The sequence below is a fragment of the Xenopus laevis genome, chromosome 1S (assembly GCF_017654675.1).
Source record: "Xenopus laevis strain J_2021 chromosome 1S, Xenopus_laevis_v10.1, whole genome shotgun sequence".
Classification (NCBI taxonomy): domain Eukaryota; kingdom Metazoa; phylum Chordata; class Amphibia; order Anura; family Pipidae; genus Xenopus; species Xenopus laevis.
Genome location: NC_054372.1, coordinates 59,978,510 through 60,005,235, shown reverse-complemented (window position 1 = coordinate 60,005,235; position 26,726 = coordinate 59,978,510). Strand labels below are relative to the sequence as shown.

The window sequence follows — 26,726 nt, the reverse complement described above, 5'->3', positions numbered from 1 at the left end:
AGCAAAGAGATCCCTTCCAAGTATAGCAGTACCCTTATTCACAACGTAAAAGTCACATTTTGCAGTATTTGATTCAAATTTACAGTCACTGGCACACAACCAAGCACAGGGATTGGATCATTTAAGTAACTGACCAGTTTCATCAAAGGTGCAACAAGCAGATCTTTTGCAGGAATCACCCAGTCTGACATTGTCTTTAGACCGCCAGTACTTATGTATGAGAGAGATGAACTAAGGTCAGATGATTAATGATTTCCTTGGACTAACTAAACAATATGTAGGGCACCTAAACAAATAAACAAGGTAAAACACTCAGCATTCTATTGTTATTATATGTTGACAACAGTTTCACAAACCACTTATACTCTGGAGATGACAGATCCCATCCAGACCACAACATAAAGCTTCACAAACTGCTACATGCAGCATTCCCTATGTTTATTTTCACTTGTTCTGTTTATATATGTTTAGTAGGAGATAAGGAACACTGCATCTATAATAACAACCTTCTAATTATAAAATGTGTCCCACAATAAGGAGGTTCCCCCATGAAACAATTGACTGTTCAGATTTCAGTTCATTTGCTGGCAGGAGCATGCTGGTAGTTGATTTTCTGTATTAGCTGGAGTGTTGAAGGTGTTCTTTCTCTATGGAAGTTAAAAGGGTTAATATATGAATATATTAAAAATGGTTATTCTGTCCCAGTATTCAGTTTTGAAAGCACTGAAGTTAACAGTCATCCAAGAATATCTTTAATATTGCTCCAGTAAACAAGACCTCAACCTGCAGAAAAATGATAACAGGGAACAACAGCAAATACTGTATATGTTCAGCCGAGACATCAGCAGGACACAAGCTTATATGTGCCAGGCTTATAGGATTGTCTGGAGCCTTCATTAACACTACCATTGCTGGAAAGGAAAGGATTTTGCAGCAAGCAGTTAAGAGGTTTATTAGAATTTTTTGTCAGGGCTGTTTAAATATAAATGCAAAATCAGTAATGGATTTGGCACAAGTATTAGTATTAATATTGAGTTGGAATATGTTATACTATTTGACAAAAAGTATGCAGATACCTACTTGTCAATGTCTCATTGTAAAACACAGGGATCTAATGGTCTTTATGCTTCTGAGAAAGTTCTGAGATTTGTTACAGTTCAGCCCCAAGAGCATTAGTGAGGTTGGATGCTGTTGTTGAGGATCAGGCATACTGTATATAATATATACTGTAAGTGATGCACAACATAATATTATCTTGTCTAAAGGTCCCCATACACGGGCCGATAAAAGCTGCTGACAAACTGAGTCGGCTGCTTATTGGCTCGTGTGTGGGGCCATCTGACGGGCTTCTCCCCATTGATATCTGGCCGATGTTGATCGGGCCGGGTAAAAAAGCCGCGATCCAAAAAAGCTGCAGTCCCGCGGTCCGACTGCCCGTATAGCCTCCATTCTGATCTGATCATTGGGTCCTAGGGCCCATGATCGGATCAGCCCGATATATCGCCCACCTCAATTTGGGCATATCGGGGAGAGATCTGCTCATTTGGTGATGTCCGATCTCCCTTTGTATGGCAACCTTTAGATAAGAGTCACATATAACCTGTGAAATGGTGTTTATGTATATCGTCACTTATAATTGGTGAAATTTTTTTTATGTTACATCATGTACAAAAACCTGTGTATATATATATATATATATATATATATAAGAAACATTCTATTTAGTCTAACATAGACTATATTACTGGTCCAGAAAAACCCTATAGTAGAACCCCCTGTTTTTACAGTTTCCTGGATTATCCTCTGATTATTTGCAGTCCAGCACTCGTTTCTTCCTGGATTTTATGTTTTCCTGAATTTTACGTTCGTTTTTAGTGGTCCCTTGGAAAAAGTTAATGCAGTTTTCTACTGTATTTAAACCACTTTCAGAACTTCTATCCTCAAACCACATTACAAAACCAAAGTAAGAAAGGCTGCAGCTCATTCATTAAACATTGTATTACAGTGGCAGAGATGGAAGATAGTGTGTTGTACACGTGGTGGAGGGGACCCAAACAAGTATTTCCTGGGTGGCTGGAGAAGTTAGGTAAATTAGCTGCCATTCAGCCCTTTCAGCAGCAACTACCCTACTTACTACAAAGGTGGTGTCAGCCTTCACCTCCACTGCAGGGATCCTGTGCCTAGAATGGTATCATTACTCCCAGCAATCATGCCTCATTACTGCTGTGACAAATATACACTTACCTATTTTAAAAATGATTTCCAAATAAGAAAAAAACTAGATCTAGGGTACATAGTTTGCTGCTTGATCCATTATGTAAAGAAGTCATTTGTAAGCCCTAAAGGGGCCCAGTTAATTATGACAAACCAACCACTGTTTACAATGCATATTTGGCACCCCTGCTACCTTGTATCCCAGTCAACCACTTTCTCTTCAATCTCATTGTTCTTTAGGATATCAGAAGCCACTGACACAGTTTTATCACCTGTGTAAATCAGTTGGTCATGGCCATGAAACTCTCCAGTGACTTGCAATATGCATATATCATTTCTTATATAATATTGTTTCCTATATAATATTGCTGGACTCTGGAGACCAAATAGAAAACGGTATGAGGTTAAATTAAAGGGATACTGTCATGGGAAAAATTTTTTTTTTCAAAATGAACCAGTTAATAGTGCTGCTCCACCAGAATTCTGCACTGAAATCCATTTCTCAAAGGAGCAAACAGATTTTTTAATATTCAATTTTGAAATCTGACATGGGGCTAGACATATCGTCAATTTCCCAGCTGCCCCAAGTCATGTGACTTGTGCTCTGATAAACTTCAATCACTCTTTACTGCTGTACTGCAAGTTAGTGATATCACCCCCCTCCCTTTTCCCCCCCAGCAGCCAAACAAAAGAACAATGGGAAGGTAACCAGATAGCAGCTCTTTAACACAAGATAACAGCTACCTGGCAGATCTAAGAACAGCACTCAATAGTAAAAACCCATGTCCCACTGAGACACATTCAGTTACATTGAGAAGGAAAAACAGCAGCCTGCCAGAAAGCATTTCTCTCCTAAAGTGCAGGCACAAGTCACATGACTGCGGGCAACTGGGAAATTGACAAAATGTCTAGCCCCATGTCAGATTTCAAAATTGAAATCTGTTTGCTCTTTTGAGAAATGGATTTCAGTGCAGAATTCTGGTGGAGTAGCACTATTAACTGATGCGTTTTGAAAAAAACATGTTTTCCGATGACAGGATCCCTTTAATGAATATGGTGCATACAGAATCCATCCATCCATTGGCTCTCCCTCTAGCTGAGAATTTATGGCTTATTATTGCCCATCCCAATCAGCTGTCTCCCAAACCCACACAGGAGCTGAGATTGGTACAGTTACAAGACTAAGTGCCATCTGTGGTGTTTATACAAATGGCCTGTAGATGTCACTGTGCTCAAGACATACTGTGCAGTATGGACAGCTTAAAAGTGAAAGTTACTGTTGTGTAATGCCTGCATGAGCCTGCTAATAAAGTACTGTTATACTCTACTCATCCTCGGCTACCCAAAACATAACAGATTGAAGACGAGATGGCTCTTCTACCTCTGCAGCAGCCTGCACCTTTTCTTCCAAACCCTGGTGAGCCTACCATACCTTTTACTGCTTGGATCCGTATGTTTGAAAATTACATTATTGCTGCTGACCAAGGGGATATTTCTGCTGCTAGAAAGCGTGCTTTACTTATTCACTGCCTGGGAGCAGAGGGACAGCATATATTCTATACATTACCATTACCTAATGATACTTATGAAACTGCTCTTACTGCTATAAAGAACTTTGTTGTGCCAAGAGTAAATGTGGTTGCTGAAAGATATAAATAACGCCAACGTGTACAACGTAATGGCGAATCCACAGAACAATTTGTAGCAGCTTTGAGAGAGCTGGTTGTTACCTGTGAGTTTGGGAATGCTAAGAGACCAAATAGTGGAAAACAAACTCACCTCGCATTAGAGAGAGAGACTGCTCCTAGAGCAAGATTTAACCCTTGCAAAGGCTATTACAGTTGCTAGCCAAATTGAAACAGCAGTGGCAGAGGCTAAAACTCTCAGTCAGGGAACTGCTGGGAATGTACAGATTGTGAATTCAGCACTGTGGCCTAATAATACACAGTCACAGGCAAAATAAAGTGCTAAGGAAAGGGATTCACCTACACTGCAAATCCATACAGCAAATACAAATAGAGAATACTGCTTTCACTGTGGTTCAACACAACACACTGCAAATCATGTTATTTGTCCTGCAAAGGCTATACAGTGCCGCATCTGTACAAAAGTAGGATATTTTGTAAGATCTGACGTAGTTCTGCTAAAGATGTTCATGAAGTCACTACTACAAATGTTACAGTATTAAGTGTGGATAAAGCTGTTACATTTATTCCAGACAAGTTTATATGCACTGTCAGTGTCAGTACTGCTTCTGCTGACAAGGGACACTCCATTAACCTGATGCTTGATACAGGTTCAGCTGTTTCTATACTACCAAAGGATATTTTCTTGAAATACTTTGAGTGGGATCACCCTGTTATTCCTATAACAGAAATGTAGCAATCGCTATGGTAAAATCCCATGTAGAGAACTGGCGCGAATAAGAATACACAGACAAATATAGAAACTGACTTTTCACTTGGGTAATTCATGCACCCAAACAAGAGCTGTGTCTAGTAGGATGCTGGATGATGTCACTTAAAATCTCATGAAGGCTCAAAATAACAAAGATATAATACACCTAATTTGACACCACATTGACACCATTCGCAAAGGAACCCCATATATACAACTTTCAGCCAGTAGCAATGGACCAGCAAATGCATGAATTGACACTAGTGGACCCTGGAATTACCCCCAACTTTGACATGGAGGTGGTTTCGGAGTTGAAGTAGTGGCTTGCGTCAATCAATAGCTGTTACAGACTTGTGACAAGTGGAACAGATTTTTTATCACCACAGCATTAGTTAGCCAGATGTGACAGTGCAACATGTATTTGCAGCCGCGCAACCTATAATCCACCTTATGCAATGGTGGTGTAGACCCCCCTAAATGGTAGACACACATTATACACTGCAATACATTGTATTAAAGGAGCCACACACACTCGATGTGCAGGTAGGGAGCTTACCCAATTTATTCAGACCAGTTACATTTGGGGGTATTAACTTTAAATTAGGGATCCACCGGAACCTGGATCTGGCCAGGATTCGGCCTTTTTCAGCAGGATTCAGATTCGGCCGAATCCCTCTGCCCGGCCGAACCGAATCCGAATCTTAATTTGCATATGCAAATTAGGGGTGGGGAAGGAAATCAAGTGACTTTTTGTCACAAAAGAAGGAAGTAAACATTTTTCCCCATCCCACCCCTAATTTGCATATGCAAATTAGGGGTTGGATTCAGTTCAGTATTCAACCGAATCTTTCACAAAGGATTCGGGGGTTCGGCCGAATCCAAAATAGTGGATTCGGTGCATCCCTACTTCAAATACATGCAAATGTGCTGCACTGATTGCATACTGATTGTGTTTAAATGAAATACAGTGAGAGCAGCGCTTGTAGATGGAATTTATACATATTCCAGAAAATGTACATATGATCTCTGTACATAATCAATCTATCATATGAAGCAGGGCCCTGTATAGATCTATCCGGTAATTACATTACAGATCTGCTTCCCTTCAATGAAATTTAAATAATCAAAAACTTTGACTCCTAAACATCATGGCTCTAGTAAACATTACATGCAAATATATGAAGAATCTACTTCATATGGTATTGGTCCTGTATATTTGCTATTTAAATGGTTCCTTTGGATAATGCCTTTTGGAACTCAAAAATATGTGGTCTCCTGCCTGTTCTACATCCTATTTCCAAACCATGAGTATTGATATGAAGTTGCTTCTTCTTTTGCTGGTCCGCATTTTGCTGCCATAATCAGCTGTACTCTTTTGGTAAATCTTGGAACTCGGCCTGGAACATTGTTGGAGCATTTGCTTCCATTTAACCACAAGAACATGAGGATGCGTAGTGATGTTGGGGATCAGGCCTGGCTTACAGACCATTTTCCACTCGCGGATTTTCAGATGTATTGAGGTCAGAGCCTCTTTGCTGGCTACCGAAGTCAAATTCATCCATTCTCATCTTTGTAAACCAGTTCTATATGGACCTTATTTTGTGCATGTGGTTGTTATCCTACTGCAACTCAAACTGTTGTTACGATGTAGCACAGAATTGTCAAGAATATCATTGCACACTGTAGTCATAATATTTGTTTTCAATGGAACCAAGCTATGCCGGTTACTTTTTGCCTGTTGCCAAATGTTGCACTTGCCACCACAATTGCATCTCAACACAGAACAAGCAGTGGGTCTTGGGTGCCCTATCCAAGTCCAATGCTGCAACCATGGGCCCTTAGCAATGGAAAACAGATTACAGCCCCTGATCTTAGACATTCACCAAACTTTATCCTTGGCACAATGCATTTAGGCAGGTAGTATTCTACTGGTACCTGCCACACTTGGACTTTTCCATCAGACTGCTAGATGATGAAATGTAATTTATAACTCCAGGGTCCAATGGTGATGACCTTTACACCACTCCATGCTTGGCTTTGCACATGTGATCACCCATATAAACGTCACACTCCCTATGAATAGTTACAGCCAGAGACAATTAGGAATTCAACAATGTACCATCTGATGATGTCATTTTAAACAAAAGATACTTATAACAGCTAATAATACATTTGACTGTTTTGTGTATACAATTTAATATTTATTAATTACATTTACTGCTTGTATAGTTTTCATCATCCCATGCTTTGTATTAAACTTACTTTGTACAAATAAATATGGGCTCCATATGGAATGTTTGCTATGATTCTTCATCTGCTCTGTTCTATTTTCCCAAGTCTCTTTGACCTGATAAACATGAAGAAGCATTGTGATCTGTGATACAAACCAGCAAAACTCTTGCCTGGTTATTAAACCCAGACTAAGATCATTTATGAATGCCATTATTTTATATCACCTTCACTTTTGTCAATGGCATAACCCATTGTAGTGATTGGAACAAATTTATTAACCAAAAAAATTCTGCTGGAAAAAGTGCAGGTGCTCAACGTCGCTTCTTTTTTTGTGTTACAATTGGCTCATATTCACGTATTCATGTTTTTTAACCAAAATATTAGCATCACTGGAATTTAAAATGACAAGTACATGCAATGCATTGTGGGTGATTGTGGTTACTGAAAGAATGTGAACGTTTTAAAAAATAGTTTTATTAAAAAAGGTTTAAAATATCCCCCACAATTGCACAGACACAAATACAGATGTATGTGTATATATAAGTAGGTGAAGTGATAGTCCCTTTTTAATATAACTGATATTTCCTGGGTAATACCAGGTGTTATTTATTACTTTTGGGGGTAACATCCCCCTCTGTGCCACAAAGTTCAGTGAATTGTGGGTCATCTCAGACATAATAACTCACAAGTGTAAGTGCTAAATGTTGATTTTTACAGCCCTTTAGTGAACCTTGTCCGTACAGTTGAAATGATTACACAGTATTATAACTATGCAGGATTTTACATGGGATTTTTTGGCAATACTGTTTGGTGTATTTTAACACTGTTTTTGTTTTGGGACCTTTATACGTGTGCCCCTAAGTCAGTAGCAGAAGTTATTGGGCAGTAAGTCATTACATGGGGGTGAAAATCCTGGCTTTGCTAGTGATTGATCATCCTTGTTGTGCGAGCAGTCTTTCTGTATGTGAGAACTGTTTCTGATTATCCTGCACATGCCGCTTGCAAGGTTGGGGGAGTCCTTACAGTATAACAAGATACCTTTGATCTGCTTTTATATAAACATAATCGGATTTGGCAAATTGAAACAATCTTTTGTGGGTGGCTTCAAATTTATGATTTCAAATCAAGAAAAATGGCAGCCTTTTTAAGGTTCTCTCGCTGGAGTCCATAAATTACACAGTTAAAACAAGCTTGGCAATTTGTGTTTGAGCGAGAAGCAACAACTCTGTGCACCAAGTGAAAAAAGCCAGCCAGGGGCACCCCACAGAGGGACACTGGAGACGTGCTTGTAATTTACAGTCTAGTACCAGATGATCCCAGATAAAGCTGGGGATAAATCCTTTTTGATTTTGGTTGAATTTTTTTCTGCCTGCATTTTAGACATGCCTGCATATTTTAGTAAATACAGGGTGACCACAGGGCTGGCGCTTGCAGCAGATCTGTGAAATGCTTTGCATTTGGGCTGCTGGATGGAAACTTCACCTCTCTGTTTATTCAAATAACAAGCTTGTTTTCCTTTCCTCTCCCTGTTTGCGGTGACTTCTCTCTCTCCCTCTCTGGTTTTCACAAAAAGCTACATTTGGGATACACTGGCTTCTCTCGCCTACATCTGAAGGGCAAGTTCAGCTGAAACAGCAGAAATTATAGCTTCATTGCCATTCTCTGAATTACATTAAATATATGAAATTATTAAATGGAGAAATATATGCCATATTCTCCAGCTATTTTATAATAAAAACCAGCACTCAGTAACACCCAGTAGAAGCTATTAGGGGATGCTGGGAGCTGTAGTTTTGTAACAAGTTGTGCCAGAACTACAAAACATTCTAAATGTTTTCTTATTGCAGTTGCCCCTTGCCAGCTGAATTAATATTGACCATCACTGATGGCAAAAAAAAAGTTAGCAGAAGTAAGAGCTTTCCTTTAAAAACAAATAAGACTTTCAGGGTGTACAATGTTAATCTATTCCAGGCCCACTTCCTGTTGCATGTTTCCCCCCTCTATCAGTGGTATTGCCCTTTGTCACTCCCAGGCTGTAGTGCCTGCCTGTGCCCCTGCTATTGTTTTTATAGTTAAAGTGGGCGGGGCTTAGTACCATTCACAAAGTGTGCGAGGAAATGTGGGCACTGATTGGCTGAGACGTCGGTGCCCTGTGCCGCTGGTTGGAGGGTTCAGTGTCGGGCTTTATGCACAGGGTAGGGGAAGTAGCGTGCTCTGCTATTGACATTCAGCACCAATACTGCGCCGTGTCACAGTGAGAAGCTGAGGGATCGGGATACCCGGCAGCAGCGCATCCATTACTGGAGCTGTCTCACACTACTATTGGATAACCCGGACACACAAAGATTTTTGTTTTTAATCACTTGACAACTTTTGCAACTTATTCCCCAACTTCTACTGGCTGCGACTATCAGCGACCAACTTTCTCTCGCAGGAAAGGCTATTAACATAGTCGGGGAACCCCCATATAAAGTGCAAACAGAGAGAGGGGATCAGCTCAAGGTAAGCCTATGATTGGGGTGGCCTGGTACCCCCCCCCCCCCCTTGCTGCAAATCGCAGGGCAAAGTCAAAGAGTAGAGAAACGATGATGTGAGAGCAGGAATGAGCGTCTGCCAATCGGCTCAATAACTTAATTGGTTGCTCTGTGTTCCAAAGGGGCTTTAATAAAACATAGAAGTCGGAAATCGCAGCTTTGATATCGCTGCCAAGGCACAATCGCAGGGGCTTTTATGGCAACACTTGCAAGTTGCAACTGGAGAAGGAATATTACTGTTTTGTTGTGGGGTAACATTTCCCCCCGCCTGATATTTCTGCAAACCTGATATAATAAGCATAGTCCATCATTTTAACAGTGAGTTAGGCACTTGTTTCCTTTAATAACTCAGCTTAGAACTGATCCTAAAGCAGCTAAGGAGATTTGTGGGTGAGGGGGAATCTGTTAGTTGCACAAGGTAGGGCAGAACAAAATGATGGATTATTCTTGCAATAATCTCCCAGCCTTCCTATATATTTATCTTTTTTTCCTATTAATAACATTGGGATCAGCCATCATATTTACCGGCCAGGTGGCAACCCTACCAGGATCTGGGGACATATTGCCAGACTGTGTGTATGGTGGATCCCTTACATAGAAGTATGAGCTCATCCACTGGCACAGTGGGAACCCCGGGGTCAATCAATACACTGAGCACATTGACTGGTAAAATGATAAGGAAACATAATCAGGTTAGAACTATATGTATCAGTATCCAGCTTCACAGGGTGATGGGGGCTGCTTGGAATGCACAGAACCTCCAGCGGGACACTTATATATTTAGAGAGGGAATTGCTCACTTTAACAGAACAAAATCCATTCAGTGACCTCTCTTAAAATCCTGATTTCCCCTTTGTGTTTGGTTTCGCCTTGTTTCACCCAGGGCAGAACTTTATCTGCTGTCCATGTAAATGAGGGTGCAGCAGGAAAAAACATCAACTCAGAACAGACAAATAAATACTAATTCTCCATTGTCAAAACGAAATTGGATTTTCATGAAATTGTTTGTACAGTAGGAGCTGCTGAATGTTATATATTTGCAAGAGCCAGAGGTGTTTTTGGGACACAGTGTAGCAGACTTTGCCCCTAGCAAGAAAACTGATTTTCCATTTGATAAACATGTTATGGCTCATGGAGATTTGGTTTGCTACAGCATTTACCATGCCTTCCCGAAATAAGGAGATTTTTCCAGACATAAATACAATTTATCAGAATTATTAAACCTTGCTTTAGCTGTATGCAGCTCATTTCTATTTCAAGTTTATAAGTTCCCCTTGGTTTATACTTTTCCCAGTGCTGTGCAGCTGTAAGGAACTGGTAAATAATGCCAGTGATCCATGGGGAGTATTTCCTCATATCCTAGTGATGGTAATTAAGGAGAGGTTTAAGAAGAGCCTTTTGTAGATAATCAAAGTTAGTTAAATAAACAAAAACAAAGTAGTGGACCCTCATGATCCCATTAGAATTTCTGACTTGCCTCATTTGCTCTCTTGCTTGCTAGACAGTTTTACTATGCAGTTATATAGCAGCGAGGCTGCAATCCAGAAAGCCAAGTAAATTCACTGTGTCGTAAAATGCGTCTAATCGTCCTGAGCCATTAGGCTTAGGGTAGATTGTCTATTGTCTGTTATTTAATTTGGGAAATTTGGCAACAAAAAAGCACTGGGCATGGTGATTCTTTTAAGGATTAAATATAAACAGCCATTTAAATGCATGCTTATGGTGCATTATTGTCTTATTAACATGCTTGTACGTATGAATATTCTATACGAGTGTATATATATATATACACATGCATTCAGTGACATTTTATTTGGTATACTACACTCGGTTATACATAGTAAATGTTTAGCAGTGTATAAAATCTAGGACAATATACTACATATAATGTCTCATACACTACAAGTATTGTTAAATGAGAATTTATATGGACAAGCCAGTGGCAGTAAAGACAAGAAAATATGCTTCAGATGATGGCTTAAGGCATAATGGATAGAAGCATTGATGCACAAGTCACTATAATGGTTTTTCAGAGCACAATGTAATCTCTTGCGATTATAACTGCATGTGTTTAGGTGTTATTGTTGGCTTGTGCCTTGTTTAGAAAAGTTGGGTTCCCTCAGTACTGAATGCGACTGAAACAGCTTAAAACAAGCTTGTAGGTATTGCTCAAATCCAGTTCATAGATGAGTTCATATAAATCTTTTGGCAGTGCCATGCAGGGGCTGTTGTGTTCAGCACTACCACCAGTGTCGGACTGGCCCGGCGGGACACCGGGAAAAAACCCGGTGGGCCCCGACCCTCATGGGCCCCCGCCGGGCCAGACCACCTCTCTCCATTCACAAATCGGAAAGAAAAAACTGCGCCGCGCAGCCTGCGCATGCGCCGATGCGGCGAGTACACCATCGTGCGTGCGCGCTGAGCGCGACAGAATGCGTGCGCGCCGGCGCACTTCAAAGTAGGGGCCGGACGGGGAGGCCAGAGGGGGGCCCTAGACAGCTGTCCCGGTGGGCCCCGGGCCCCCCAGTCCGACACTGACTACCACTGTGGGTCACTCTAGGGAAACATTTGGAAACCTATATTCTATACTCTATGCCTGCTATCTCAAGATTTGGCTCAGAGGAAGCAAAGGAGCAGAGTCGAGTTATTATTATTCGCTAGCAGTGAATGTGTTAACCTATTTAAGAAGTGTTTAGTAAAACAAAACCAACGTTAAATAAGGAATTTTTATACGGATCAAAAAACGATACTGTACACTGTATCTAACCAATATGCAGACTTTTTTTTCTAATTGGAGGCTTAAAAGATTATTCAAGTAATATGGTCGGAGCTGCACTCAAGTTTATTATCACTTAACCACAAGAATGCCAAAGATTTGCAAACTACAATATTTTTTTTGGGGGGGGGAAACATTGGTCAATCCATACAAGAAAGCAGTTTATTTTTAGCAACAGCTAAACTGCTGCTGCAGTACGCAGTGTTAAGTATTGTAATTGGGAATTATTCTCCTGCCCTTTTAACCCATTAGAGTTAATTATATGGCTATAAATAGAGAATCCCTATTTCAGTTACCATGAATGGTTTGTGGCGTTTTTATGAAGAACTGCAATTACATCCCAAAGCTTTTTACAGTGTAGTCATCTGTTATTCAGCAATTTATACCCTCTGAGAGGAGGAAACTATGGAGCAAATTTTTATTCTTCAAAGATTGTTTCAAAATTCATTGGGGAAAAATTTAGGCAAATGTATCATATTTTAAAATGAGATCCCCACCCCCCAGTTTATTCTGTTAAACACATTGACTGCTTACTGACTAAATGGCAACCACATGTTTAAGGATAGTGCACTTTTGTAGATAAAAAAACCTTGTATTCTCATATCACAAAGGTAAAGTACGCTGAATTCCTTGAATTTTCTTATTTTTTGCTGACTGTATTTTCATTTCCATCCCACTTATTATATCGACCTATACTTACACTGAATATTCGTATGACCGCCATGTGACAATAATTATTAAAATAGAATCTAAATTGTTGGTGCTAAGTATGTTCCCACTGGTGTAAAATGTTGTTTTAAACGATATAATCAGCAAATATTTTGCCTTTGGGGGGGGGGGGGTTATGCTGTAACATACAGTACAGGGAGTCAATTAGTAATTTTATCAATTAGATAATCAAAATCAAAATATCATATCGGGCATTCAGGGCTGTAATGATATTGATTATTGTCTGGCAGCCATCACCATTAAAAGAAATATAATTACCCTTAAAAATTACTAGCGTAAGTGAGATAGACATGCTTACATTCCTGCAATCTGAAATGCTTTTCAGAAGCTTGACTGATGACTTTTGTATTTGTTTTATTTCAGGTTTTATTGTTCATTGGGTAAATTTTTCAAATTGCACCCACTAGACAGACGTAAAATATGAGGTCACAAGGAACCTCAAATAGAATGCATTCTGCATTGCAACAACGTCATATGTGTTCCCTTTCAAAATGTTTAGAGATGATATGCACACAAAAATGTTTCTTTTAAGTCTCCCCTAGAGCTTGTTTATCTAAGCGACACTGGAAGGAATGAAGAAAGATGGCATGCCCTTTAGAAATGAACACATTAAATTCCTTAAGAAAGCTTCTCTTGAAGTAGGAACTGTTTAGAAAATTAGTAAGTGGTATTAGTGTTCTTTCTAAGGGTCTTAAAGAGTGCATAGACTTGGAGGTCATTTAGGGTGAGATCTGGGGCTAAATGTTATTTGCTCTCTTAGATATGAATCAATTACTTGTACACTTACAGTTTCCACTTTATTTAAGATTGTTATTAGCTAAGGGGACCCTCTGCACAGACACCATGTAGCCCACACACTCTCTCATAACCTAACTGACTCTGCATCCCTCCACCTCTGTCTTTCCTGCAGAACTGCAACATTCCTCCTATGCATTCTACTCCCGTTCTTGTTAACTAGCACATTTTATTTTCCATCCATTATCTCCCATCTTATTCTTTGTAGTACAGGTATAGAATCCCTTATCTGGAAAATCCAGAAAGCTCCAAAGGTCATTATTAGAAATTATTTTCTTTTTTTTGGTAATAATAAAATACAAGTATTGTACAAGATCCTAATTAAGTTCATTAATCAGTATTGGTGCTAAAACAATCCTATTTGGCTTATTTATTGTTTAAAAAATGTGATGCTTTAATTTACTAAAGGATCCCTTATCCAGAAAACCCCCAATCACTAGCATTCTGGATAATAATTCTGGATCCCATACTTGTTTAAGGACTACCACCATTGTGTATCCCTCTCTGCAATGCAGACCTGCACTCTCACCCCTGTCCTCTCTATGTTGTATCTATTTATAAGGTTTCCATGTTGCAGCATTCCTTTCACATATGCTATACATCCCTTTACCCTGAGGACTAATTATCCCATCTGCTACCATTTTGGTCCTGTCTTATTTATCCCACTTATTTAAAAGAACCTCTATCTCCTGACTATTCAATTCCCCACCCACTCAGGCAAGTTGCTCCCCTTCTAGTAGCCAAACAAACTAATCAGCAGATAGCAGTTACGTTATTGTTGTTTGAAAACAAACACCTGATTGGTCGCTTTTGGTTAATATATCTGAAAAAAATGTATTTGATATTACATTACTCCCGCATTTGAGTCTGTTTGCTCTATAGCAGTTTGTATATCCCCCACCAACACAGTGTCTCTATTTCAGTTTATCTTTCTGACATGTACCATTAACCAACACAAACACCATTATTTGTATTATTACATATACTGACAAGAGACAAAACTTGGGAATATTGGAATATTGGAATTGGATGTATAATTTTCACGTGCACCTCTCATTTACCTCTCTAGAGGCTTTGATCTGCCAAATGCATTGTAATGGATAGGGCCAAGTCAGATAACCTCTGCACTGTACCACATGCAGTATTCTATCAACATATTGGAAATATCATACATATATATATATATATATATATATATATATATATATATATATATATATATATATATATATATATATATGTATATTTTTATTTTTTTTTAATATACCAATGACACTGTTTCAGAATTGTTTTTCATCCGTGCTTTATAATAAGTATGAGGAGGTCCATGCTATAGATCTGTAAATAGAGGGTCATACACTTTGAAAAACTCTTTATTTTGTGCTTAGGGAATATCAATGATATATTCTATAGCAATGCTGTAGACAAAATTAAATGAGCTGTTAAAATTAAAAGGGTTGTTCTTGGCCCTTTTGATTTTTCCTGTCCCCATATATTTTTGTAATTTATTAGATGCTTATTGGAGGAGATAACGTGGATTATAGGAACAGAATTATGAACAATGACTCAAATTAAACAATGGAGAATCTAAACGCCAAGTGATAATACTTATACTGTAGGTCACATAGAGGTGCTTTGTCACGGGAAGGTAATTTTGGAGGCTTTGTTGCCTGTAAGGACCTTGATTTCCACATGAGCAACAAAGCATCCCGTGTACCATTGCTCTTACGATAGGGGCACATAGACATACAGCAAGAACAGCAATATAAATACATTTTCTAATCATTAAATGACACATGCAGTAATTATGAGCCAGTGCCATTGGCCACCACATGACTCGTACTGACTTGAATGTTAACACATGGAAGTAGAGATATTAGTACTTTTTATCTTAGAGCATATGGAATGGTATTTTAATGTTCATGTATCTGGATAATAACAAACTTTCCATTCATAACCTTTGTTACTGTACTTAATATACATAAAGTCCCTTTAACCCCGAACCTCATAGTTATGCTTGGCAGCTATAACCACCATATACAGGTATGGGATCCATTATCCAAAAATATCCGAATTACGTAAGGCCATCTCCCATAGGCTCCATTTCAATTAAATAATTCAAATTTAACCAAAATATTTCTTTTTTCTCTGTAATAATAAAACTATACCTTGCACTTAATCCCAATTAAGATATAATTAATCCACATTGAGGGCAAAACCATCCTACTGGGTTTAATTCTTGTTTAAGTGATTTTAAAGCAGACTTAAAGTATGAAGACTCATATCCATAAAACCACAGGTCCCGAGCATTATGGGCAACACCTGTACTATAAAACTTTAAGATTATTATGTTATGCATAGCGAATTAGTATGTGTATCTATCAGTTATCAAGTGTTCTGTTCATAAGAATTATTAGAATAACCAGATCACTAGTTCTGTACCATTTTAGCCTAAATGGTATAAACTGTTAACATTTAAGATTTTAAAACATTTTTTAAAATGTAATATGTAATTTTTTCCTCCTCCAAAGGTTATATCTAAAGCTTACTTTGATGCACATCATTTCAGGCAAAGCAGACATAACAGGCTGTGGCATGCTTTTTTATAACAATGTGATATGTCTATTGAAGATGTGTCAGAAAAACTACTAAAGAGCTTCAGGATTATTTTTGTGCATGTGTGCTTTTTTGTAGTGCAAATAATGCCCCAGTTCAATAATGTTCTTTAAACTTGAAAGTCTCTTTCAAAACCCTCTTTTGAGTTTTGGATAAGGATCGCTAATTGTATGGATAAGGAGATGTAAGTGTTGCTGAGTATATCTGGCCTGAGAAATGAATTGCACTATAACATTTGCTTTTTGCACCTTTTTTTTATTTACACTTGCAAAATGAATACCAAATTCCAGCACCTCAAAAATGCTTCCTTTGCTTTTATTAGAGATAATTTATTATGGGCAGCAGAAAACATTATGACAGCGCGTTAATTTGCATTCCTCGGAATTACACAATGAAAACGAACACATATCTTTAGGGGAAACAGGGCAGGTGCAAGATTGCTTCTAAAACAACATTGGAGTTATTTTCACAGCTATTTCTTTTTTTTTTTCTTTTCATTTTTCAGTCCCTGCTGTGCTTGGGTGTAGAAGTAAAAAAGCTAGTGGAGAAGTTGTAGATTGTGTTATGGTTCATCTGCTTTATTCATGTGTATTGCATACATGGCTTGGTTTCTGTTGCTCAATGCATGCCAGGAATGCCAACATCGATTGGGTCAGAGGCTGAAGATCATTTTTTTAAAGCATTTTTGAAGAGGATTATTTAACAAAAAGAACAGATTAAATGAAGTATGATCACATTCCTTTATCTTTGCTAAAAGCATCAGAGCACAGAAATATGTCTATATTCTGTATAATCAGCTAGTTTTATGTTAATACAACAAAACTAATGATCCCTGCGCAGGTGCTACAATATTACAAAACAATAGTTATGTCATTTATCATGTTTGCTTGTATTTTGTGAAGTGGGACATTAGAAGCCTAGATAAATGTCTTCATAATCATCATATTTCAGATATCAGCAGAAAGTATGTTTGAACAGATCCACACAGGGACCAGAGACCATGGTATTGAAGCTATTTTATCAATCATATTTTGGACAATTTAAATATACACATATGGGACCTGTTATCCAGAATGCTCAGGACCTGGGGCTTTCCGAATAATGGATCTTTCCATAATATGGGTCTTCATACTTAAGCCCTAACAAAAAAATAATGAAACATTAAATAAACCCAATAGGCTTCCAATAAGGATTAATTATATTTTAGTTTGGATCAAGTTCAAGGTACTGTTTTATTATTAGAGAGAAAAATAAACTAATTTGAAAAAATTTTGATTATTTGGATAGAATGGAGAGTATGGGAGACAGCCTATCCGTAATTCAGAGCTTTCTGGATAACGGGTTTCCGGAATAACGATCCCATGCCTTTATTACTATTTCTTTTGTCATAGTCATGGCTGATATAAAGGACATAGTGGCTACGTATGATTCCTGGTGATAATTCCTGTATCAAGAATTAAAAGGATATTTGGAGGCAGTATTAACAGTATGTTAATCACATGTAAATTTCATCAGTCAGTTCTTAAGTGTTTGTGACTATTATATGATTTTTACATCTAAAAAAAAACCCTCATGGCTTCATAGGCACATTGATCCCTAGTTTGCTGCTTCCTTACCAAAGTCGAGTCCCCCCCCCAACCTCAGACGTCTGTTCCAACCCCTCTTAGACATATACATACATACTGCATGTATATATATTATGCCCCATTAGTTTGGGTAAGAGGCATGTAATGTCTAGTAGCATTTGCTGCAGAGTTTCCCATGATATGTTCCTGCTTGTACTGCACATTTTATTGGTGCAGCTTACTTAATCAAAGCTTAAACAATTAAAAGGGTATATGTGCGGCTTAATCATTTAAATGCAATTTGTATGATTCCCATCCACCATATTTTTGTAGTGTTCAGTTGCTAATCTCTGTTTTCTTTTTGCAAAATTATTATTTAAGGGGATATGCACTAAGCTGTGAGTCTTTCCAGTAAGCTGAAGTTCTCAGATTCTAAAGCTAATTGACAAATGCCATTTATTCAACTGAATAAATGTCATTAAGAAAAAAGGCTCAACATAGAGAACTTTCTCATATTGAAGAATCTTCTCCACTGTTTTTCTACTATTAGGCCTTACTGAAATAAACTGTTTTAATTTAATTAAAAGGTTGAACAAATATTGCCTTTCTCTTCAGGATTTCACCCTCAAGCTTGTTCCCATTATTACTATTGTAGCTAAACTGAAACTGCCAGTTGACATGTAAAACTAGCGACACGTGTGGTCATTTTTTACTCCCGTTTTTTTTTTAACAAGGATGATACTATGCACATATGGGTCACATTATGTTAAAGTGTTAACGTTTTTAAATGCATCTATTCAATAACTAAGGAATACTATTAATTTATTTACACGCCTAAAATAAAACAATAGCTGCGGGTGATCATCAAGGATACATCTGTGTGTGGTTTCATACGTAAATATGAAGGTTACCAAGGATGCAGACATTTCAGTCTTACATGTAAAAGAAAAAACGTTTATGCTATATTTTGATAAACTGGGTTGTTCCTGTTATTGTATCAGTGTGTGTTTGTTGGCATGTAGCTCTTGCTTCCTAGATATACAATGCTTTCATATATGTGCGCCAAGAATCACATTTACTATTTGTGCAACAGAAAACAGATGATAAAGTCACATAGCTTCCTAATCTGACTGCTTTAGCTGTAATGCATTTATCTTATTAGACATCAAAGCTTGGAGTGAGGGATAAGGAGCACCTACAGACATTTCCGAAGAGTATAATATGACAGCTGGTTCCCTGGCAAGCCACAGACATTCAGCTATATGTACAGTGATGATTTTGAGCATGACAAGGGGACTCCCTTTGCCCAACCATTGAACCCCATTATCACATACCTTAAACAACCAGGAGACAGAGATGGATGTAAAATCACCACAGCATTTATTTCACATTTTATCAAATAAACAGGACCATGCGAGCTTAACCTGAGGCAATATCCTAAAGTCAGAATTTAACAAGAGATCGCTACTATGCTGTGCCCCTAACATGACAGAAGTACAGCAGCCAGGGCAGCCATCAGGGGGGGACAGGGGGGAGAGTTGTAGGGGGCCCTGAGGGTAAGGGGGGCCTGGCCACGCCACACTTACTTGATTAGCCGGCCCCCCATCATTCTGAGAGCTGCTGACTTCGGGAAGGCATGGACGTTTAAGGGGCCTTGGCCACCAATTTTCTCATAATGTGGGGGGGGGGGCCCTGGCCACCAATTTTTTCATCTCATGTGGGGTCCTGGCCACCAATATTTTTTAATGGGGGGCCCTAGCCACAAATGTTTTTTTATGGGGGGCCCTGACCACCAATATCTTTTTATTTTTTATTAACATGTGGGAACCCTAGCCACCAATATTTTTCTTTTTTTACTGTGTGGTGGGGGGCCCAGGGAATTTTGTTGTATGGGGCCCTGCGATTTCAGAAGGCGGTCCTGACAGCAGCCCTGCTGTCGGTCCTGAATCTGCAGTGTCTCGATGACTGAAGTCACAGGAGAGAACCTCCTATCTCCCTCTTCTAAACTTACCTGTGCTGTACTCTAGCAAGGTCCTACCACAGCTGTGACAAATAAAACTTAAAATACATTATCATATATGCACTATTTTGATCCAGAGGAAGGCAAAAAACCCAGCCTGAAGCCAGTGCCAATTATGAGGGAAAATTTCCTTCCTGACCCCAATGGCGATTGGAAACATTCCCTGGAGCATTTGACATTTGACATTCATTTAACATAAATTAATACAATGTAGACTCTCACAATTACAGTATACTGTATGAAGATACAGAAACCACAAAGTAACAGCGTGTTCAGGAAAACATCCAAATTCAGTTATTAATAGATTATAGGAGAACATAAAGAAGAAAACTCCTAACATTTTCCAAAATATGCAAAATGGGGAAGGGTGGGTAGCATGTTTCAACCTGCTCAGAAGATAAGGAAGTAAACTGCTTCTTCCCCTGACATCCAGGGTTGCCCCCTTTTCTGGAAAGAAATACTGGCTTTCCTATATATTTATCTTTTTTCCCTATTAATAACATTGGGATCAGCCATCATTTTTACCGGCCAGGCCGATAAACTACCGGCCAGGTGGCAACCCTACTGACATCACATTCCTCTCTTATGCCTTATGCCTGGGTTCGGCCATCTCCTGCTTTAATTCATTCTTTCTCACCTAAACACAGCTACATGTGATTCTGCCCATGTCTAACCTAGACCAGTGTAATCTGGCTGCTGGTCATTCGGACTCCTTGTCATGCAGCCCCTGTGTTTATAGCTCCAGGGCTTTACTTTCATGGCGGATAAGAGTTTTGAGAACACCTTTCCTACTTAGCTTTTAAAATGTTACATTTGAAGCAGTGGATTCACCATTATGCCCTGTAAAGAAGGAAAATGTCTAGAAAGGGAAATGCGATAAAGGGGCTTCTTCATTGTGACTGATGACATAGAAAAGGCCATACAGTATTTCCCATGAAAACATTATCCATTATGTTTATATAACCAATCAGAACTGAGCAGATCATTTGCACTTGCTCTTACCTCAAAGAAGTATGCATTGCAGAGCAACAGCATCTAAAAGAAATAGCTAGTATCAGGTATTGGACAAGATTCAGTTCCAGGAAAAACACATCTCAGTATTCAATTCCAGATTACCCAATAAACTTCCACAGAGTTTCCATGAGATAAACCACGAGATACGTTTTTCACATCAAATTTATAATGCTGGCATAGCTGCAGTATATTAGAATCATTATGATTAATATATTTAAATATAGGGATGCACCAAATCCAGGATTCAGTTCTGGATTCGGCCATGATTTGGCATTTTTCAGCAGGATTCGGATTCGACCGAATCCTTCTGCCTGGCCGAACCAAATCCGAATCCTAATTTGCATATCCAAAATATTGGATTCGGTTCATCCCTATTTAAATATAAAATCTAATCACAAGAAATATTTTCCAATTAAGCTAGTTATAAAAACATATTATTGAAAATACATTACCATTAATAAAACTGAATATAACTTTGACAAAAAGGCTGAATTAAATGCATATATAGCTTTAAAAAAAAGACTTGAAAAAGACTTTGAAAAAAGTTTGAAAGGCACCAGGGCTCTGTCCTTCATAAAATCTTTTTGGCACTAATGATTCTTAATCTTTGCTTAATCTTGCATCATTAGATGAATCTGTAGATCCTGGAGAATTTAAAAAGAAAAATGTAGCATGTCATTTGATTTCATTGCTTTTTGTTTGTTGAATGTAGAATGTGTTTATCCATTATGAGAAATTTATAAAAATAGATATTTTAAAGCATGCATTAACAGACAAATAACAGGCTTGTGACAAGCAAAGTTGAGATTCTATAAAGTGTTTTGTTGGATTGGGAAGATATGGTTCAACCTGTACTACCTGTACTTTAAAAGCATACTTAAAAGCAATAAGATTTCTGTCTATAAAGTTTGTTTAGTGTATTTTGGATAATGTATATTATTTTTGAGAATTAATAATCCTAGTTTTCTGTGTTATACAACTGTACTGTAGTTATCTAGGGTAAAGTCTTGGTTGCGTATTTTCTATAATCAATGCAAGACTTGCATTCCTGTTAATTTAAAGATACATACAGAACTTATAGGTAATTTATTGTGCAACTAGATATCTGTGTGTGGTCTTATTAACAGACAGACAATAGCTCTTGCTGTCAGAAAGAATATTGCACCTGCTTCACTGTAGGAGGGTGTGGATGGATTATATACCTAGCAATGAAGGCTGGGTCTCTTCCATGCATGACAGTTGCACGCATTTCATTGGGAAGCACCCCCCAGAGGAGAAAGTGATGCCATTATGCTTCTAGCAGTGGTGAAGTGTACCTAATCAAATGGTATTTTACATAACCGGAAAATCTACAAGAACAACTAAAGTTAAATTGCTGGTAACAGTTCTCATGGGAAATGCCTGCACACAAAATAATACATTTGCAGCATACAGTACCAGTATGAGATTATTATTGCTGTGACTTGGGGTTTTTTGGAACTACAGATCTTTACATATTTTAGAACATTATGCCTTATGGCTAGGTAAAAATATTTAAACATAAAAAACAGGATTGTGTTATCATCAGCCCTTTTAGAATACCAATACCAATACAATGTATTCACAGGTGGTAAAGTGCAAATTTAGCTTCTGATTGTGATGGGTGAATTATACTAGGAATGGTGCATTGTGGGTAAAAATGTGGCAGAGGGCACTGTTTTTTTGCACTCCTTTAAAACTTAAAGTTGGGGTGTCACTTTGTTGCACAGAATCAAATCAGTCAGAAATAAACGGTTTATAAAGGATATTATGGCAAATGGCATTGGCACAGCTTTCTGGAAGTACAGGTATAGGATCCCTTAACCGGGAACCCGATATCCAGAAAGCTCCGAATTACGGAACGGCTGTCTCCCATAGACTCCAGTTTATCCAAATAATCCAAATTTTTAAAAATGATTTCCTTTTTCTCTGTAATAATAAAACAGTAGCTTGTACTTGATCCAAACTAAGATATAATTATCCCTTATTGGAAGCAAAACCAGCCTATTGGGTTTATTTAAAGTTTAAATGAATTTCTAGTAGACTTAAGGCATGAAGACCCAAATTACGGAAAGATCCGTTATCCGGAAAACCCCAGGTCCCGAGCATTCTGGATAACAGGTCCCATACCTGTATATCTATATATACGTGTGCGTGAATATAGAACAGTGTAAATGGGCCGTACACTGAAAACAATCGAGACCTGGGTGCTCATGCATGGACACTCACAGGGTAAACCTTTTTTCTTTACCCTTATTTGCCTTTTTCATACAAAAAAGGCAAATAAGGGTAAAGAAAAAAGGTTTACCCTGTGAGTGTGCATGCAAGAGCACCCAGGTCTCGATTGTTTTCAGTGTGTGCGGCCCATTTACACTGTTCTTACTGTTCTTTATATATATATATATATATATATATATATATATATATATATATATATATATATATATATATATATATATATATATACAGTATGCATTTGAATGTCAAAAATAAATTGAGACAATCCATTATTTTCAGCTTTTGTGATTGCTGCATGCAGGGACCCTTGTTGTGCTTTAGTGAATACCAATGCCGCAAACCTTGACAGTAAAGGCAAAGCCTGCGCTTTGTTAGTAGGCCTTAGTGAGTCTGTCACAGTCTGATCATTAATAGAGACTTGTGTAAGGATGGTTGATAGATGGTTTTTATCCTTTAAGGTCATACATGAAAGTTGTTCTTGTTCTTCTCTCCACATCATATTGAGATGAAAGGATTATATAGAAAAACAGAGAGAGGCATACAATAACCACTACAAATTGATACTAAAAAAGAGACTGTTGTAGTTAAAAATAAGAAATGAAATCATCATCCATGTGGAAACTGTTCTGTGGTCAGATGCTAAGGGTCCTTTATGACCCAGAAGTGCAATTGCAAGTGTGCAAAAATTCCATTCTTTACTACTAGTTGAGTTTGGCTCCACTGGCTTTAAATTACACTCCTTGGCTCTAAACACACCATTTTGATGCTGAGTGCCAGTGACACCAACCAAATTTTCAGTACCTGAGTCTGATTCGTATTGAATTGTAATGAATCTGCTGCTGTTGCACCTGAGGGCCTGTGCCTAGGGTGGCAGCTTTGGGGGGGGGGGTACACTGGAACTGACGCTGTGCAAGACATCATTGAGTATGTTGGGGGCACTGTAAGGTTCAGTGTCTAGGATGGCACTGGACCTAAATACAGCCCTGTATATAATACATACTCTCCAACATTTTAAAAACAGAAAGAGGGACAAAAAGTTTTGCTGCATGCAGCGCTGCAATTTTTTTACCACACCCATGTTATGGCCACACACCCTAATTACCATGTCCAATTTACAAAATTTGGCAAGTTATTGAAAGTTTGAACAAATGTCTGGGGGTTTTAGGGTCAGATTTTATGTATTATTACAGTTTTGCTAATGAAGGTGAATTGCCCTTTAAGCTGCAAGCCATAGTTTCCCAAGAGACCTGTTACAATTTTATCTTTGCTTATCTTAAATTGTTACAAAAGCAATTATGTGCACCTGCCACTACTGATTAAATCTAAAATCAAAAAGAGCAGAGGCTTGCCGATGCGCGTTTCACGTTAGCTTTCTCAAAATTGAGAAAACGAACGTGAAATACGCGTCCGCAAGCCTCCGCTCTTTTTGATTTTAGATTTAATTTTAAAAGCCTTCAGTAATTATTGCAGCTGCACTAAGATTTGGGTCAATACTTCTAAGCAGCACTTCATTCTCCGGATCTCTTTTACTCCAAGGCACTGGGGGGTTTACGTTTTTTTAGATAGCTCGTCAACAGATTAGTTAATATTTGAGACCGCAGTCCCCAGTGTCCTGCCTTTCTCCCGGTGTGGTGTCCCACAACCTAGAAACAAGCCTCATGTAGGAGATTTTGGGACAACGCCACCTCTATTCTATTTTCACTTTCAATCTTTTATTTCATGAATTGCTAGCTATTTGAGAAACCCTTTTTAACATAATTTATATTTATTGATACTGGCACTTTAATCAATTGATAGTTAAAAATGAATTCATAAATTAATTGGTATTATATGTAAGCACTGGCACTTTAATTAATGAATTGTTAACTAGAGTTGATGGTTGAAATAAGTTCTTAAATGGTTTAAATGAATTCAAATTAATTGATATTGAAAGATTAATTGGTTTATGTGTTAGCATTCATTGATTATACACAATTGAACGTTGTATGAAGCACTAAGCACTTTCACTAATTTATGCACCTTAATGATAATTTAATATATTAAATTGATTTTGACATAATAAAATATTCAGATAGTGTGGCGTTACTACTTCGTTGGACAAATTGTTGATTGGTAATTATACCTCTATCCAATCTGATCTAATAATAGTAATAAACTACAAGAACAATCTTTGTTTTTTTATGAACTGTTACATTGCTATTTACAGATACCCAGGTTGAAACACTAATGTCCAATTCCTGCCCTTATAAAGGAAGTCCTAAACATTTTTGAAAATGATATATATTTGTTGATGCTTACGCGTTTTACAACATTACCTAATCTAAGCATTATCAATGGCAGAAAATGACTGAATACAGTCCATTAGTCGCAGATCTGCTGGCACGTAAGATGTTTATTATAATTCGAAAAGGGCCACTAATGAAATTCTGCGTAAGCTTTTTTAGAAGTAGTAAGGAGTATCTAAGGGACCACCATGGCCATATATTTATGTGAAAGTTGCAGTGGAGTGTAGAGCCTGGAAGTGTAGAGTCTTTTGTGAAAATGTGTGGAATTTGGAATAATTAATGTGAAATATGGTTAGGAGCCATACCATCTAGCAGAAAATGTATATCCATGAGCCCTTCCATTCTGTATTGAATTTAATAAGACTATAAGAATGACATTTGTGAGAAGCAGTGGTTTTTCTATTTCTCATGCTGCCTATAAACACAGGTTCACGGGCCACTGCCACAAATATAACTGTAGAATAACAATCTTTACAAAAATGTCATACTGCTTTGTACTGAGGTGTGTACCTTGACACAATATTTAGCAAATGTTTTATATTACACAGGGTATCACACCATTCTATACATTCTTTAAGATCATTTCATTATAGTATGAGAAACAATACTACAAATACTTGGGTAGTTATTTGTTGAATAGTATTATTTTTATTGTGTACATCCAAGGGCAAACTGATTTTTGTTTATACCAAAAAAAAGGTTTATACAAACCTATGGAAAATGTAAACGTTATTTAACTTTGTGCCCTTAAGTTTCCATAACAGGATCTTGAACGTTTTGGTTTGTCGGGAAATATAGTTTTCATATTTACTTGGAGCTTCCTGCGGAGCCTTTATAAAATCTGTTGCTTAGGAAGTTGCACAGTGAAATGACTTCCCCCGAAATGCCACCAGAGGACACATTACATCACGTGACAGAATTTCTAACATTGTATGAATATTACTGAGGTTTGTGTTTTTACAACATTTTAGCTAAAAAGACAAGTCACTGATTATTGAAACCTTCCAGAGACAATGTATCGACACTTGGCAACAATAATAACATTACAGATGCACATTCTTTTGTGAGGAGTGATTCTTTAGGTGCTATACAATCACTAGCAGACACAATAAAAGCTATTTTGTATGCATAAGTCACATTTATTTGGAATTTAAGAGGTTGTTCAGGTTGAGATAACTTTAGTATGATGTAGAGAGGGATATTCTGAGGCAATTTGTAATTGGTTTTCATTTTTTATTATTTGGGTTTTTGGAGTTATTTCGCTTTTTATTCAGCGGTTCTTCAGTTTGCATT

The 26,726-nt window shown here is 37.9% G+C and overlaps 1 protein-coding gene across 1 annotated transcript in view; it reads left to right on the top strand.

Moving 5' to 3' along the window:
* Nucleotides 1-9,014: 9,014 nt before the first annotated feature.
* Nucleotides 9,015-26,726, top strand: part of ndnf.S (neuron-derived neurotrophic factor S homeolog) — a 38,827-nt gene continuing 21,115 nt past the window's right edge. The window contains exon 1 of the mRNA XM_018243373.2: nt 9,015-9,345. The gene's annotated coding sequence lies outside the window, so the exon portion shown is untranslated. The remainder of the gene's footprint in view (nt 9,346-26,726) is intronic.